The sequence below is a fragment of the Zonotrichia leucophrys genome, chromosome 24 (genome assembly GCF_028769735.1).
Source record: "Zonotrichia leucophrys gambelii isolate GWCS_2022_RI chromosome 24, RI_Zleu_2.0, whole genome shotgun sequence".
Classification (NCBI taxonomy): Eukaryota; Metazoa; Chordata; class Aves; order Passeriformes; family Passerellidae; genus Zonotrichia; species Zonotrichia leucophrys.
Window position 1 is genome coordinate 6224918 of NC_088193.1, and position 14247 is coordinate 6239164.

Below are 14247 nucleotides of genomic sequence, written 5' to 3' on the forward strand. Positions count from 1 at the left end.
GGGTTTCCTCATTGCAAGGATTTAGTTCCTTGCAAGATTTTCCTTCTTTGTGATATTTTCCCCCACACAAAGTTTATCCTCCATGTAAAGTTTTCCTCTTTGCAAGGTTTTCTTCCTTGGAGGTTTCTTTCCTTTCAAAGCTTTACCTCTTTGCAAGGTTTTCTTCCTTTCAAGGTTTTACTTCCTTGAAAGTTTTCCTGTTTGCAAGATTTTCTTCCTTGGAGGTTTCCTTCCTTTTGAGGCTTTACTTCCTTGCAAGCTTTCCTCCTTGCAAGGTTTTCTTCCTTGGAGGTTTCCTTCCTTTCAAGGCTTTACCTCCTTGCAAGGTTTCCCCTCTTCATAAGGTTTACTTGCCTGCAAGTTTTTCCTCCTATTCCTCGCTTGCACAGTGCTGGGATTTGGGAGCAGAAATGGGGGGGAACACCCCCAAAACCACCTTCCCTCATTGGGAATCCTCCAGCCCTCTCCGTGCCCCTTCCCCCCGCCCAGGTGGGGCCATCGTTCCTGGCAGGAGCACGAGGGAATTTGCGGGTCCCCTTTGTTTTTCCGCCCAGCCAGCGTGGTCCCAGCGAGGTTGGGTTTTATTTTATTTCATTTCTCCTGCCCCGTAATCCCATCGTCTTGTCACGGTTCCCCGGGAAGCGGGGCTGCTCCGAACAAAGCCCCCGGAGCATCCCGGGCTCCCGGAGGGGGTTTTGCAGCTGCGCCTCGGAGCGTGACCGATCGGGAATGAGCCTTCGCAGCGCGTCTAATGCCGCTTGGACAGGGAGCCTTTCATCCGCTCGTGGGAGTGAGGCCCCGGCTCCGAGCGCCCGCTGCCCGCGCTCGGCGCTCCCGGCCCCGCGGAGCCGATCGGCAGCGCCGCCGCCCGGGGGGAGCCACGCCGGGCCCCCGTGCTCGCCTGCACTGCTGAGGGTTTAGGGGGAGCCCCCTGTGCTCGCCTGCACTGCTGAGGGATCAGGGGGAGCCACGCCGGGCCCCCGTGCTCGCCTGCACTGCTGAGGGCTTGAGGGGAGCCACACCGAGCCCCTGTGCTCGCCTGCATTGCTGAGGGTTTAGGGGGAGCCCCCTGTGCTCGCCTGCACTGCTGAGGGATCATGGGGAGCCACGCCGGGCCCCCGTGCTCGCCTGCACTGCTGAGGGCTTTTGGGGAGCCATGCTGGGCCCCCGGGCTCGCCTGCACTGCTGAGGGCTTTGGGGAGCCTGCTGGGCCCGGCTCGCTGCACTGCTGAGGGCCTGGGGGAGCCACCGAGCCCCCGTGCTCGCCTGCATTGCTGAGAGTTTGGGGAGCCACCCGGCCCCCGTGCTCGCCTGCATTGCTGAGGGCTTTGGGGAGCCCCCCGTGCTCGCCTGCATTGCTGAGGCCTCTGGGGGAGCCATGCCGAGCCTCCATGCTCGCCTGCATTGCTGCAGGATTGTGGGGAGCCACACCGAGCCCCCCGTGCTCGCCTGCACTGCTGAGGGCTTTGGGGAGCCACACCGAGCCCCCGTGCTCGCCTGCACTGCTGAGGGCTTGGGGGAGCCACACCGAGCCCCCCGTGCTCGCCTGCATTGCTGCGGGATCATGGGGAGCCACGCCGGGCCCCTGTGCTCGCCTGCACTGCTGAGGGCTGTGGGGAGCCAGCCGGCCCCTTTGCTTGGCCTCACTGCTGAGGGCTGGTGCAGAGCTCGGCGTCAGGGCAAAGGGCTAGGCTGGGAGTATGGCCCAGGCCAGCTGGCCCTGTGGTTCCTTCTTGTGGTCCCCTGGATTCTGTCCCTGGCTGTGCCGGATCCCTGTTCCCACCTCCACACCCTCAGCAGCTTCCTTGTCCTGGTTTTCATCATCCCATCCCTGGCAGGCACCTCCTTCCTGTTCCCATCTCCTGCCCCCAGCAAGTACATTGTCCAAGTCGCACCATCCCAGTCCCCATCATCACTCCCTGTCCCCATAATTATGTCCCAGTCCCCATCACTTTGTCCTTGTCCCTTCACCCTGGCCCAGATCCCAGCAGGTGCCTTGTCTCAGTCCCATGTCCCGGAGACATAGCCCTGTGTCCCTGTCCCTTGTCCCAGTCCCATGGCCCTGTGTCCCTGTGTCTCTCCACAGGGCCAGCCCAACACTCCAATGCCCTTTGGCATCCAGTGATCTCCATTGAGGGAAGGTTTGGGTCCTTTTTGAGAAGGGGACAGCTGGTGCCAGCCTGGTGCCCCCCAGCCTTGGCAGTGCAGGTGGCACCAGCTGCTGAATGTGCAGCGTGGCAGGCAATGTGTGTGAGCGGAGAATCCCGGGATTTCCACTCCAAGGGAATGGATAAAGAACAGGGGACAAAGGCTGGAGGGGTGTTGGGATGGAGCACATGTGGAAACAATCACCTGGGAAAAGAAGATGAGGAGAGACAAGATGAAAATGATGAGGATAGAAGAAACAAGATGAGACAACAGGAGAGGGAAAGAGGAGAAGGACTAAAGGATGAGAAGAGAAGAGAAGAGAAGAGAAGAGAAGAGAAGAGAAGAGAAGAGAAGGAGAGATGTCGCCTCTAAAGAAGCTGTATGTCCCTGTGAGATTTGCCAACCCATCTCTTCATGCATTGGTCAGGGGGGTTTTGTTGGTTTATTTTCCCCCCAGTGAAAAGTGGCTTTTTGACCCAAACACACGTTTTCATAGCAAAGGTTTTTTTTGGCTGAAAGGCTTTTTTATTCCTTATTAAAAAGAAAATTGGGGAGGTTGGTGGGAAGGGTCACTTCTGTAAAACCTCTATTTTTCTTTTAAAAAGCCTCAACTAATCTATTTTGGCTTTTTCTTTTTTTTTCCATCAGAAATACCTCTGCGGGAGGCTTTGGGAGTGAATCATTCCCAAAATCCCCTGTCCCACGCCGTGCCTGGTCCTGCCCAGCTTTATCATCTCCCCTGCAGCAAACACCCACTGGCAACAAAAGAAAACTAGAATTATTAGGAATTACTTTTAATTTTTTTTTTTTTTTTGAGCAGACTAGAGGATAATTTTGCCTCATTTTCTTGTATTTTGGTCATTTAACTCCATGGAGTGAGTTTGGTGCCAAAAATTGCCTGAGTGTTTAGGAAGGAGCTGAGAACCTCCCCATGCAGTGACTGTTGGGTTTCCCAGGGGGTATCTCTGAGAAGAACCCAGATGCTGGGGTGGGGCAGAGCCCCTGCACCCCTCCTGAGGGTTCTGAGGGTGATAAAAGGTTCTGTGGCCCATGACCTCTCCAGCACCTGCCTGCCCCAGGCCAGGCTGGAATGAGCCCTGCTGGAGGCTTCTCCAGCCTGCTCTCCTGGGCAGACTTTGGGCCCACAGTTCAGGCAGTTTGTCCTCAACCTTCCCTCTGGATGGAGCTCAGTGCTGCAGAGAGGTTGTCTCCATCCTTATCTTCCTGGTGGATCTCAGATCAGCATTGTGGGTCTCCTGTCTCCATCCCTGTCTCCTGAAGGATCCTAGGTGGGTGCTGCTGGTACCTTCACTCCATCCCTGTTTTCTGAAGGATCTGAGGGGGTGCTGCAGGTGCCTTCACTCCATCCCTGTCTCCTGAAGGATCCCAGGTCACTGCTGCAGCCAACTTCACTCCATCCCTGTCTTCTGAAGGATCTCAGGGGGTCCTGCAGGTACCTTCACCCATCCCTATCTCCTGAAGGGTCTCAGATGGCTGCTGCTGGTTCCTTCACTCCATCCCTGTCTCCTGAAGGATCTCAGGGGGTCCTGCAGGTACCTTCACTCCTGAAGGATCCTAGGTGGGTGCTGCTGGTACCTTCACCCATCCCTGTCTCCTGAGGATCTCAGATGGCTGCTGCTGGTACCTTCACTCCATCCCTGTCTCCTGAAGGATCTCAGGGGGTGCTGCTGCCTTCACTCCATCCCTGTTTCCTGAAGGATCTGAGGGGGTGCTGCAGGTGCCTTCACTCCATCCCTGTCTCCTGAAGGATCCCAGGGAATGCTGCAGGTACCTTCAGTACCTTCACTCCATCCCTGTTTCATGAAGGATCTCAGGTCACTGCTGCTGGTTCCTTCATTCCATCCCTGTCTCCTGAAGGATCCCAGGTCACTGCTTCAGGTACCTTCACTCCATCGCTGTGTCCTGAAGGATCTCAGGGGGTGCTGCAGCCAACTTCACTCCATCCCTGTCTCCTGAAGGATCCCAGGTCACTGCTGCTGGTACCTTCACCCATCCCTGTCTCCTGAAGGATCTCAGGGGGTGCTGCTGCCTTCACTCCATCCCTGTGTCCTGAAGGGTCTCGGGGGTTGCTGCAGGTGCCTTCACTCCATCCCTGTCTCCTGAAGGCTCCCAGGTCACTGCTGCTGGTTCCTTCATTCCATCCCTGTCTCCTGAAGGATCCCAGGTCACTGCTGCAGCCACCTTCACTCCATCCCTGTCTTCTGAAGGATCTCAGGGGGTCCTGCAGGTACCTTCACTCCTGAAGGATCCTAGGTGGGTGCTGCTGGTACCTTCACCCATCCCTGTCTCCTGAAGGATCTCAGGGGGTGCTGCTGATGCCTTTACTCCATCCCTGTCTCCTGAAGGATCTCAGGTCACTGCTGCAGCCAATCTCCACCTCCTCTGAGCTCCCCAAAACCCAACCCACCACCTCACCTTGCTGATGGTGCCCATTCCCAGCTGGACCCAGCCCTTGGTGGATGCCTCTGGAGGGGCCAAGGCCGTGGTGGAGGGAGAACCAGGGCCGGGTGGAGGGGATGGAGCTCCCTCCAAATTGACACCATATGGCTGCTCCTTATCCCCGGGCCCAGTAAATGGGTCTTTCATGCTGGGCCGGTTGCCATAGGAGCAAACACGCAGGAAATATCCCAGATAACTGGAATAGTGGTGAAAACATATGTTTTGGATAAAACCCGGCAGAAATCGCCCCTTTTAACCCCTCCCAGGCAGTTTTAACCCCTTTGCCACACCTCAGTGCATGCATGCAGTGGGGAAACTGAGGCACGGCGGCTCTGGGCCCCTCCCCAGCTGGCAGGGGGAAACCTGGCCGGGTTTTTGCCATGAAGCAGAATTGCTGTCAGGTTCCCAGTGTCAGCTTGCCTCCTTCTCCTTCTCCTCCACCTCCTCCTCCTCCCCAGAGCCCCTTATCAAGACGGATGGCTGCATGCAAGGCCGTGTGCAAGCATTTTGCTTTGATTTGCCAAGGAATTTGCTTTGCTTTTGCTTTTTTTATTTTCCCTTTTTTTTTTTCCCTCCCCTCTCTTCTTTTTGTCTCTTTTTTCCAGCCTGGGCCAAACCTTTCCTTATCACATCTGGCGAGCAGCAGCCCCAGAGCTGCCCTGGCTGCTGGCCAAGCGTGGAGCCGACAGCCAGGCGGGCACAGCACGGACACACCAACAGCCCTGCTCCCAGCAAGGGGAAACTGAGGCATGGAAGGCCTGAAAGCTGCTGCAGGTGTTGCTTAAAGTGGCTCCATGCTGCAAATATCACAGTGTGCCACAAATATCCCTGTGCACAGCCAGTGTGCCTGTGTGCTGCTGGCATCCCACACACCCTGAACGTTCCTGTGTGCTGCAGCATCCCTGCACACTGCTGCAAACAGCCCTGGATGCTGCAAACATCCCCGTGCATGGCCAGCATCCCTGTGTGCTGCAGCATCCCTGTGTGCTGCATCCCAAAAACATCCCCATACATTGCCAGGTCCCTGTGTTCTGCTGCATCCCTGTATCCCATAAACATCACTGTGCTGCTGCATCCTATAAACATCTCTGTGCCTTGTCAGCATCCCTGTGTGCTGCTCGACCCCTGTATCCCATAAATATCCCTGTGCATTGCCAGCATCCCTGGGTGCATCCCTGCATCCCATAAACATCCCTGTGTGCTGCATCCTATAAACATCCCTGTGCATGGCCAGCATCCCTGTGTCCTGCTGTATCCTATAAACATCCCCATGCATTGTCAGCATCCCTGGGTGCTGCTGCATCCCTGCATCCCATAAACATCCCTGTGTGCTGCTGCATCCCTTAAACATCTCTGGGCATTGCCAGCATCCCTGTGAGCTGCATCCCTGCATCCCATAAACATCCCTGTGTGCTGCATCCCATAAACATCCCTGTGTATTGCCAACATCCCTGTGTGCTGCATCCCTGCATCCTATAAACATCTCTGGGCATTGCCAGCATCCCTATGTGCTGCTGCATCCCATAAACATCCCTGTGCATTACCAGCATCTCTGTGTCCTGCATCCCATAAACATCCCCCATACATGGCCAGCATCCCTGTGTGCTGCTCTGTCCCTGCATCCCATAATCATCCCTGTGCATTTCCAGTATCCCTGTGTGCTGCTGCATCCCATAAACATCCCTGGGCATGGTCAGCATCTCTGCATCTTATAAACATCCCTGTGTGCTGCTGCATCCCTGCATCCCATAAATATCCCTGGTGGATGGCCACATTCCTGGGCATTGCCAGCATCCCTGCATCCCATAAACATCCCTGTGTGCTGCATCCCTGCATCTCACAAACCTCTCTGCACCCTGCAACACTTCCCAGGCCTTTTCCCAGGTGAGGAAATGCTGCTGGGTCTTCCCAGCACTGCCTGAAGCTGGAGAACCCCGTGGAGTCATCCCAAACCCTGCACCCCAGGGCAGCCTGGAGCAGCCCTGTCCCTAGAAAAGACCAAAAGGGAAGCTCTGGGTGCTGGGATGGGGAAAATCTTGGGAGGGGCTGCTCTGGAATGTCATGAGCAGGACTTGAGCACAGGAGGGATTGCAGAGAGCACAGAGCAAAGGGATCGGGGAGGAAGCCCTGAGATTAAGGAGCAAGGGGCTGTGGGGCTGCAGCACCGGGGCCAGACCCATGAGGAGATCCAGCCGACCTGGGATTGCTCCCGGTGCTGATGGGAGGAATGTGCAGCAAGGAAAATCCCCTTCCACGGCAAGGCATCACCTCACAACCTCCCTCCCAGTGGGATCAGAGCCCTCCTGATGCTTCTTATCCTCCCAATTCTCCTGGGGAATTTTTCCCCCATCTTGGGTTTGGTGGGATGCACATCCCCAGCAAGGTGCAGCATCCCTGCCACCCACACATCCCTGGCACCCCCTGCCTCTCTCCCACTGCCACATCCCTGCTCTGCTGCAATCCCAGACTCATTCCCCCACTTCAGCTCCTGTTTTTTGTTTTGCCCCTATTTTTTAATAACCTTTCCCTGCATCTCCCGCCTCCTCCTCCTCCCTCCGAGCTCTGGTTTGGGTTTTGGTGAGGTTTAGCAAAACAAACACGGTCAAACCACCCCCTCCTAATGTGTAAAATCCCTGGAAAAGCCACAACAGCTCCACAGGGCGGCCCAGGGCTCGCACAAGGCACTGGCAGCCCCTGAGCTTCTCAGGCAGCCCTGAGAGCAGAGCAGAGCAGATGAAATCCATTTAATTTTCCCCCTCCTTTTTGATGTATTTTCCAGCAGGATATTCCTCGCACGCAGGTCCCTTGGCCCCAGGGGGTGTTGCTGGGTGCTGAGCCTGCTGAGATGATGCTAAATCAAGGAGGGATTGAAGTGATGATAAAACTCTCCAGGACAATGGGGAAAATGGCATTTTCCCTGCCAGATCCCCTCATTTTCCTCCTCTCCACATCCCAAAAATCCCAGCAGTGGCCAAATGATGCTCAAAAGCCACTTTAAAGATTCAGATCTCTGCTCCCAGGGGTGATTTTCCCCTCCTCCATGAGCTGTTTTCACACCTCTCCACCCCAATACTCATTTACTCCACACCCAGAGGTTCCAAATAAGCAGTCTGGGGGTTGGGGAACTGATTTTGGGGGCTTTAGGATGTTTGGGGTTTTTTTCCCAGGGCATTTGGGGGTTTGAGGGTTCTGCTTTCGATGGTGAGAGCAGCACTTTCTCCCCACCCTGCCCAAGAATGTCTCTGCTGATATTAAACCCGACCCGGAGGCATTTGGAAGGAGCCGACTTCCTCGCCAAGAAAATGACCTCAGCCTTCTGCTTTGGAGCTTTTTTTTTTTTTTTTACCTTTTTAAAGCATTTTTCTCCCTCTCCTGCCTGCCAGGCAAGAGGCACAGCTGGGGCCTCACCGTGTCCCTGGCACCACTGCCAGGCTGCATCCACAGTGCCAATCCTCAATTCAGGGTCATTGTTGTAGGTTTTAACCTGAAAATTCCAATTCTGAGCTGTAAATGCCAGGTTTTTCCTCACAAAACCCCTCCCTGATGCTGACAGGAGGATCTGGGGGTCAAACCTGCTGCCAAAACCCACCTTGCACCATCCTCTGGGCACGTGATGACCTCCAAAAGTCATTTTCCCAATGAAATAAAACAGGGGAAAAAAAGCTCAGACCAAGAGCTAATGTTGCCCACGATGTTTCTGGAAGGGATTTTTGCAGGAGTTTCCTTAACAGACTCCTCTGCATTTTTGCTTTTATTAATGTGGCGGCATTCCCGAGGCTGCTGCGACGCTTTTGCAAGAGCTAAAACATCTCCTGGGTTAAAAATCCAACAAATGCAGCCCCTCAGGCACCTCCACAGTGGGAAATGCTGAGGAGAGAGGAGGGAAATGCTGGATTTGGGTGTCTTCAGATGGAATTGCTCCAGCTTTGGGAGTTTTTTCTCTAAATAAATGTTTCTGTCCTGGAGACACCGAGCTGATGGGGGCAGTTCAGAAAATAAAAATCTGGAATCCTACTGGATTTCCAGTCCCCAAAAAGCTGATGTTATTGGGAAATTCTCTCATTTGCCCCTAATAATCAGATGGGAAATGCTTCCACCATTCTTCTCTGCTTGAGGTGGTGCATCACCATCCTGGAGTTTTGTTTGTACCCCACATCTCCATCCTGAATCCAGCATCTACGTCCTGCACCCTGGATTCTGCATTCCATTCCTTCTATCCTAGAGCTGCACCCTCCAACTGCATCCTGCTTTTGTATCCCACCCCCATTCCCTGGATCAGCATCCTGTGGCTGCCTCCTGCATCCCAAATCCTTCACCTGCACTCCATGTCCTGCATCTGCACTCTTCATCCCTCAGCCTGCATCCCACTTCTCACACCTGCATCCCAAATCCTTCATCTGTACCCTGTGCCCTGCACCTGAACCTCTCATCCCACATCCTGCTCTATGCATCCCACTTCTCACATCCTGCAGAATATGGGATGCAGGTACAGAACGTGGGGTACAGAAGTAGAATTTGGGATGCAGAGGTGGGATATAGGTGGTGAGGGACATGGAATATAAGATACAGATGAAGGATGTTCATGGCATGGGTTGCAGAAGAGGGATTTGGGATGCAGAGGTGGGATACAGGACACAGGAGATGGGATGTGGATGCAGGACATGGAATGCAGGAGTGGGATTTAGGGTGCATCCTGCATCCCAAATCCTGCATCTGTACCCTGTACCCTGCATTCCACACCCTGCACCTGAACCTCTCATCCCACATCCTGCCCTATGCGTCCCACTTCTTGCATCCTGCACTCTGCATCCCAAATCTTGCATGCCAAATCTACATCCCAGATCCTGCATCTGCACCGTGTCCTGCATGTGCAGCCTCCATCCCACATCCTCCATCTGCACCTGCATCCAGCCCCCCTTCCCACACCTACACCCCAAACTCTGTGTTTGCATTCCACATGTTCCCCCCGTCTGCATCCCACATCTCATCTCCATCCCATCTCCTACATCCCCATCCTGCTGCCTGGATCCTGAGGGCACCAACAACCCTTGTAGGTCCACTTGGCCTCTCCAGGAGCTCCCACCCCACCCAGGGCCCTGGGTAAGTTCAGCCCAGGTTGTTACTGGGGCACACTGGGCCATACTGGGCTGTGCCCTATGGCTGTACCCTGGCTGTGTGTCATTGCCAGCTCCCCCAGCCCCAGGACAAAAGCTGAATTGTATGAAAGCCGTTTGTGAGGCTGGATTGGTCCCATCCAGTCCTTCCTTCCCACTGCTCCTGGTCCCATCCAGGCGTTTCTCCAGAGCAGGTGTGAATGGTGGAGCTGCATTCCCAACCTGGCCTGCCCACAGGGGAGTGGGGAGCTTTCCCATCCACAGGGGCTCTGTTCCCCTCCCCAGCACATCTGGCAGGCAGATGTGGCCAAAGGCCAGGATCTGCCTCCCAGATGGGGGACGAGCTGCAGAATGTCTGCACGGGCTTGGAAAGCGATAATTTTTGCCTTGGAAGTTTGCATTTCCCGGCTCCTTGCACGCACTCCCCATCTCCAGGGGGGCTGCCAAGTCCCTGTGCAGAGCTGGGGCTGAGCTCTGGTGCTCTGTGCTGGAGCATCCCATGTCCTGCACCTCCATCCCATATCTGCACCCTAAATCCCACTCCTGCATTCCATGTCCTGCATCCACATCCCATCTCCTGTGTCCTGTATCCCAAATTCCTCCTCTGCAACCCATGCCCATCCTTCATCTGTATTTTATATTCCATGTCCCTCACCACCTGTCCTATATCCCATCTCTGCATCCCAAATTCTACTGCTGTACCCCATGTTCTGTATCTTCATCCCATATTCTGCATCTCCCCTTCCATCCCATGTCCCCTGTCCTGCATCCCATATCTGCAGCCCCTCTCCTGAGTCCTGCATCCATGTCACATGTTCTGTGTCTGGAAAGCTGCATCTGCCTCCTAAATGCTCCATCCTGCATCTGGGAACCTGTGTCTACATCCTAAATTCTCAATCTGTTTCCTAAATTCCTGTCTGCATCCTGAATCCTGCATCCCACGTCCTAAATGCTCCCTTCTGTGCCCTACATCTGGCACTCTGTATCTGCATCCCAAATTCTGTGTGTCCCATCTGCATCCTGAATCCTCCATCCTGTGTTCTGCATCTACATCCTAAATCCTCGATCCCCCATCCTGCATCTATGTCCTGGATCTTCTGTCCTACACCTGCATCCTAAATCCTTCATCCTGTGTTTATATCCTAAATCCCATGTCCCCACTTACATTCCAAATATTCCATTCCAGACCTGCCTCCTGCCTTCTCCATTCTGTGTCCTGCATCCTCTGTCCCCCACCTGCATCCTCAATCCTCCATCCTGCATTTACATCCCCAGTTCTATGCCCCACATCTGCATTCTAAGTTCTCCATCCTGCATTCTGCACCCACATTGTGAATCCTCCATCCACCATCCTAAATCCTGTATCCCACATCTCCATTTTAAGTCCTGCATCCTAAATCCTACGTCTCAAATCCTATGTCCCACTTTTGCATCCCAAGTTTTCTGTCCTGCATCCTGCACCTACATACTAAATCCTGTGTCCCCATTTAAATCCTAAATCATCCACCCACCATCCTGCATCTATGTCCTAAATCCTGTGTTCCATATCTGCATCCTAAATCTTCCATCCTGTATCCACATCTGAAATCCCAAGTCTCCACATACCTCCTACATGCTCTATCCCACATCTGCATCCTAAGCCTTCTATCCCACAATTGCATCCTGGATCCCCCATCCTGTGTCTTGCATCTTCATCCTAAATCCTATGTCCCACATCTACTTCCTAAATCTTGTTTTCTATATCTGCATCCTGAAACCTGCACCTGTGATCCAAATCCTACAGCACCATCTACATCCTAAATCCTCTGCTGAATCCCATGTCTAAATCCTAAATATTCTATTCTGCATCCTGGATCTACATCCTAAACCCTGCATCCACAGCCTAAATCCGGAGTCCCATATCTGCATCATAAATTCCATTTCACATCCTGCACCTACACCCTAAACCTCCATTCTAAATCTTACCTAATTCTAAATCCCAAATTCTGTTCCACAACCAACACCTAGATCCTAAATCCTCCATCCCCCATTCTCCATCTGTGCCCTAAATCCTGCACACCATGTCTAAATCCTAAATACTCTATCCTGCATCCTAAATCTACATCCTAAATCCTGAGTTCCATATATGCATCACAAATTCTGTTTCACATCCTGCATCTACATCCTAAACCCTCCACCCCAAATCCTATGTCCCATATTTGAATCTCAAATTCTGTCCCACAACCAACACCTAGATCCTAAATCCTCTATCCTCCATTCTCCATCTGTGCCCTAAATCCTCAATCCCCTGTCTAAATCCTAAATACTCTATCCTGCATCCTGAATCTACATCCTAAATCCTGCATCCATAGCCTAAATCCAAAGTCCCATATCTGCATCCCAAATTCTGTTCCACAACCAACACCTAGATCCTAAATCCTCCATCCCCCATTTTCCATCCATGTCCCAAATCCTGAATCCCATGTCTAAATCCTAAACACTCTATCCTGGATCTACATCCTAAATCCTGACTCCCATATCTGCACCATAAATTCTGTTTCACATCCTGCATCTACACCCTAAACCTCCATTCTAAATCTTACCTAATTCTAAATCCCAAATTCTGTTCCACAACCAACACCTAGGTCCTAAATCCTCCATCCCACATTCTCCATCTGTGCCCTAAATCCTCAATCCCATGTCTAAATCCTAAATACTCTATCCTGCATCCTAAATCTGCATCCTAAATCCTGAGTTCCATATCTTCAGCATAAATTCCATTTCACATCCTACACCTACACCCTAAACCTCCAACCCAAATCCTACGTCCCATATTTGAATCCCAAATTCTGTCCCACAACCAACACCTAGATCCTAAATCCTCTCTCTCCCATTCTCCATCTGTGCCCTAAATCCTAAATACTCTATCCTGCATCCTGAATCTACATCCTAAACCCTGCATCCACAGCCTAAATCCTAAGTCCCATATCTGCATCATAAATTCTGTTTCACATCCTGCACCTACACCCTAAATCCTACGTCCCACATTTGAATCTCAAATTCTGTCCCACAACCAACACCTAGATCCTAAATCCTCCATCCCCCATTCTCCATTTGTGCCCTAAATCCTAAATATTCTATTCTGCATCGTGGATCTAAATCCTAAATCCTGCATTCACAGCCTAAGTCCCATATCTGCATCATAAATTCCGTTTCACATCCTGCACCTCCACACCCTAAACCTCCATCCCAAATCCTATGTCCCGCATTTGCATCTCAAATTCTGTCCCACATCCAACACCTAGATCCTAAATCCTGTATCCTCCATGTCCTAAATCCTCCATCCTCCATGTCCTCAATCCTACATCCCATCCGTGAACCCTGAACTCTCCATCCTGCATCCAGCACCACATCCCCAGCTCTGCTTCCCAAACTCCGCATCTCCAAACTCCGCATCCCCAAACTCCGCATCTCAAACTCCGCATCGCAAACTCCGCATCTCAAACTCCGCATCCCCAACTCCGCATCCCAAACTCGGCATCCCAAACTCCGCATCTCAAACTCTGCATCCCAAACTGCGCATCCCCAACTGCGCATCCCCAACTCCGCATCCCAAACTCCGCATCCCCAACTCCGCATCCCCAACTCCGCATCCCCAACTCCGCATCTCAAACTCCGCATCCCCAACTCCGCATCCCGACTCCGCATCCCCGACTCCGCATCCCCGACTCCGCATCCCAAACTCCGCATCCCCAACTCCGCATCCCAAACTCCGCATCTCAAACTCCGCATCCCAAACTCCGCATCTCAAACTCCGCATCCCCAACTCCGCATCCCCAACTCCGCATCCCAAAGTCCGCATCCCCAACTCCGCAACCCCAACTCCGCATCCCCAACTCCGCAACCCCAACTCCGCATCCCAAACTCCGCATCCCCAACTCCGCATCCCCAACTCCGCATCCCCAACTCCGCATCCCAAACTCCGCATCCCCAACTCCGCATCCCCAACTCCGCATCCCAAACTCCGCATCCCAAACTCCGCACCCCAAACTCCGCATCCCCAACTCCGCATCCCAACTCCGCATCCCCAACTCCGCATCCAACTCCGCATCCCCAAATCCGCATCCCCAACTCTGAATCTCAAACTCCGCATCTCAAACTCCGCATCCCCGACTCCGCATCCCGACTCCGCATCCCCGACTCCGCATCCCAAACTCCGCATCCCAAACTCCGCATCCCCAACTCCGCATCCCCAACTCCGCATCCCCAACTCCGCATCTCCAACTCCGCATCCCCAACTCCGCATCTCAAACTCCGCATCTCAAACTCCGCATCCCCAACTCCGCATCCCCAACTCCGCATCCCCAACTCCGCATCCCAAACTCCGCATCCCAAACTCCGCATTCAACTCCGCATCCCCAACTCCGCATCCAACTCCGCATCCCCAACTCCGCATCTCAAACTCCGCATCCCCAACTCCGCATCTCAAACTCCGCATCCCAACTCCGCATCTCAAACTCCGCATCCCCAACTCCGCATCCCCAAC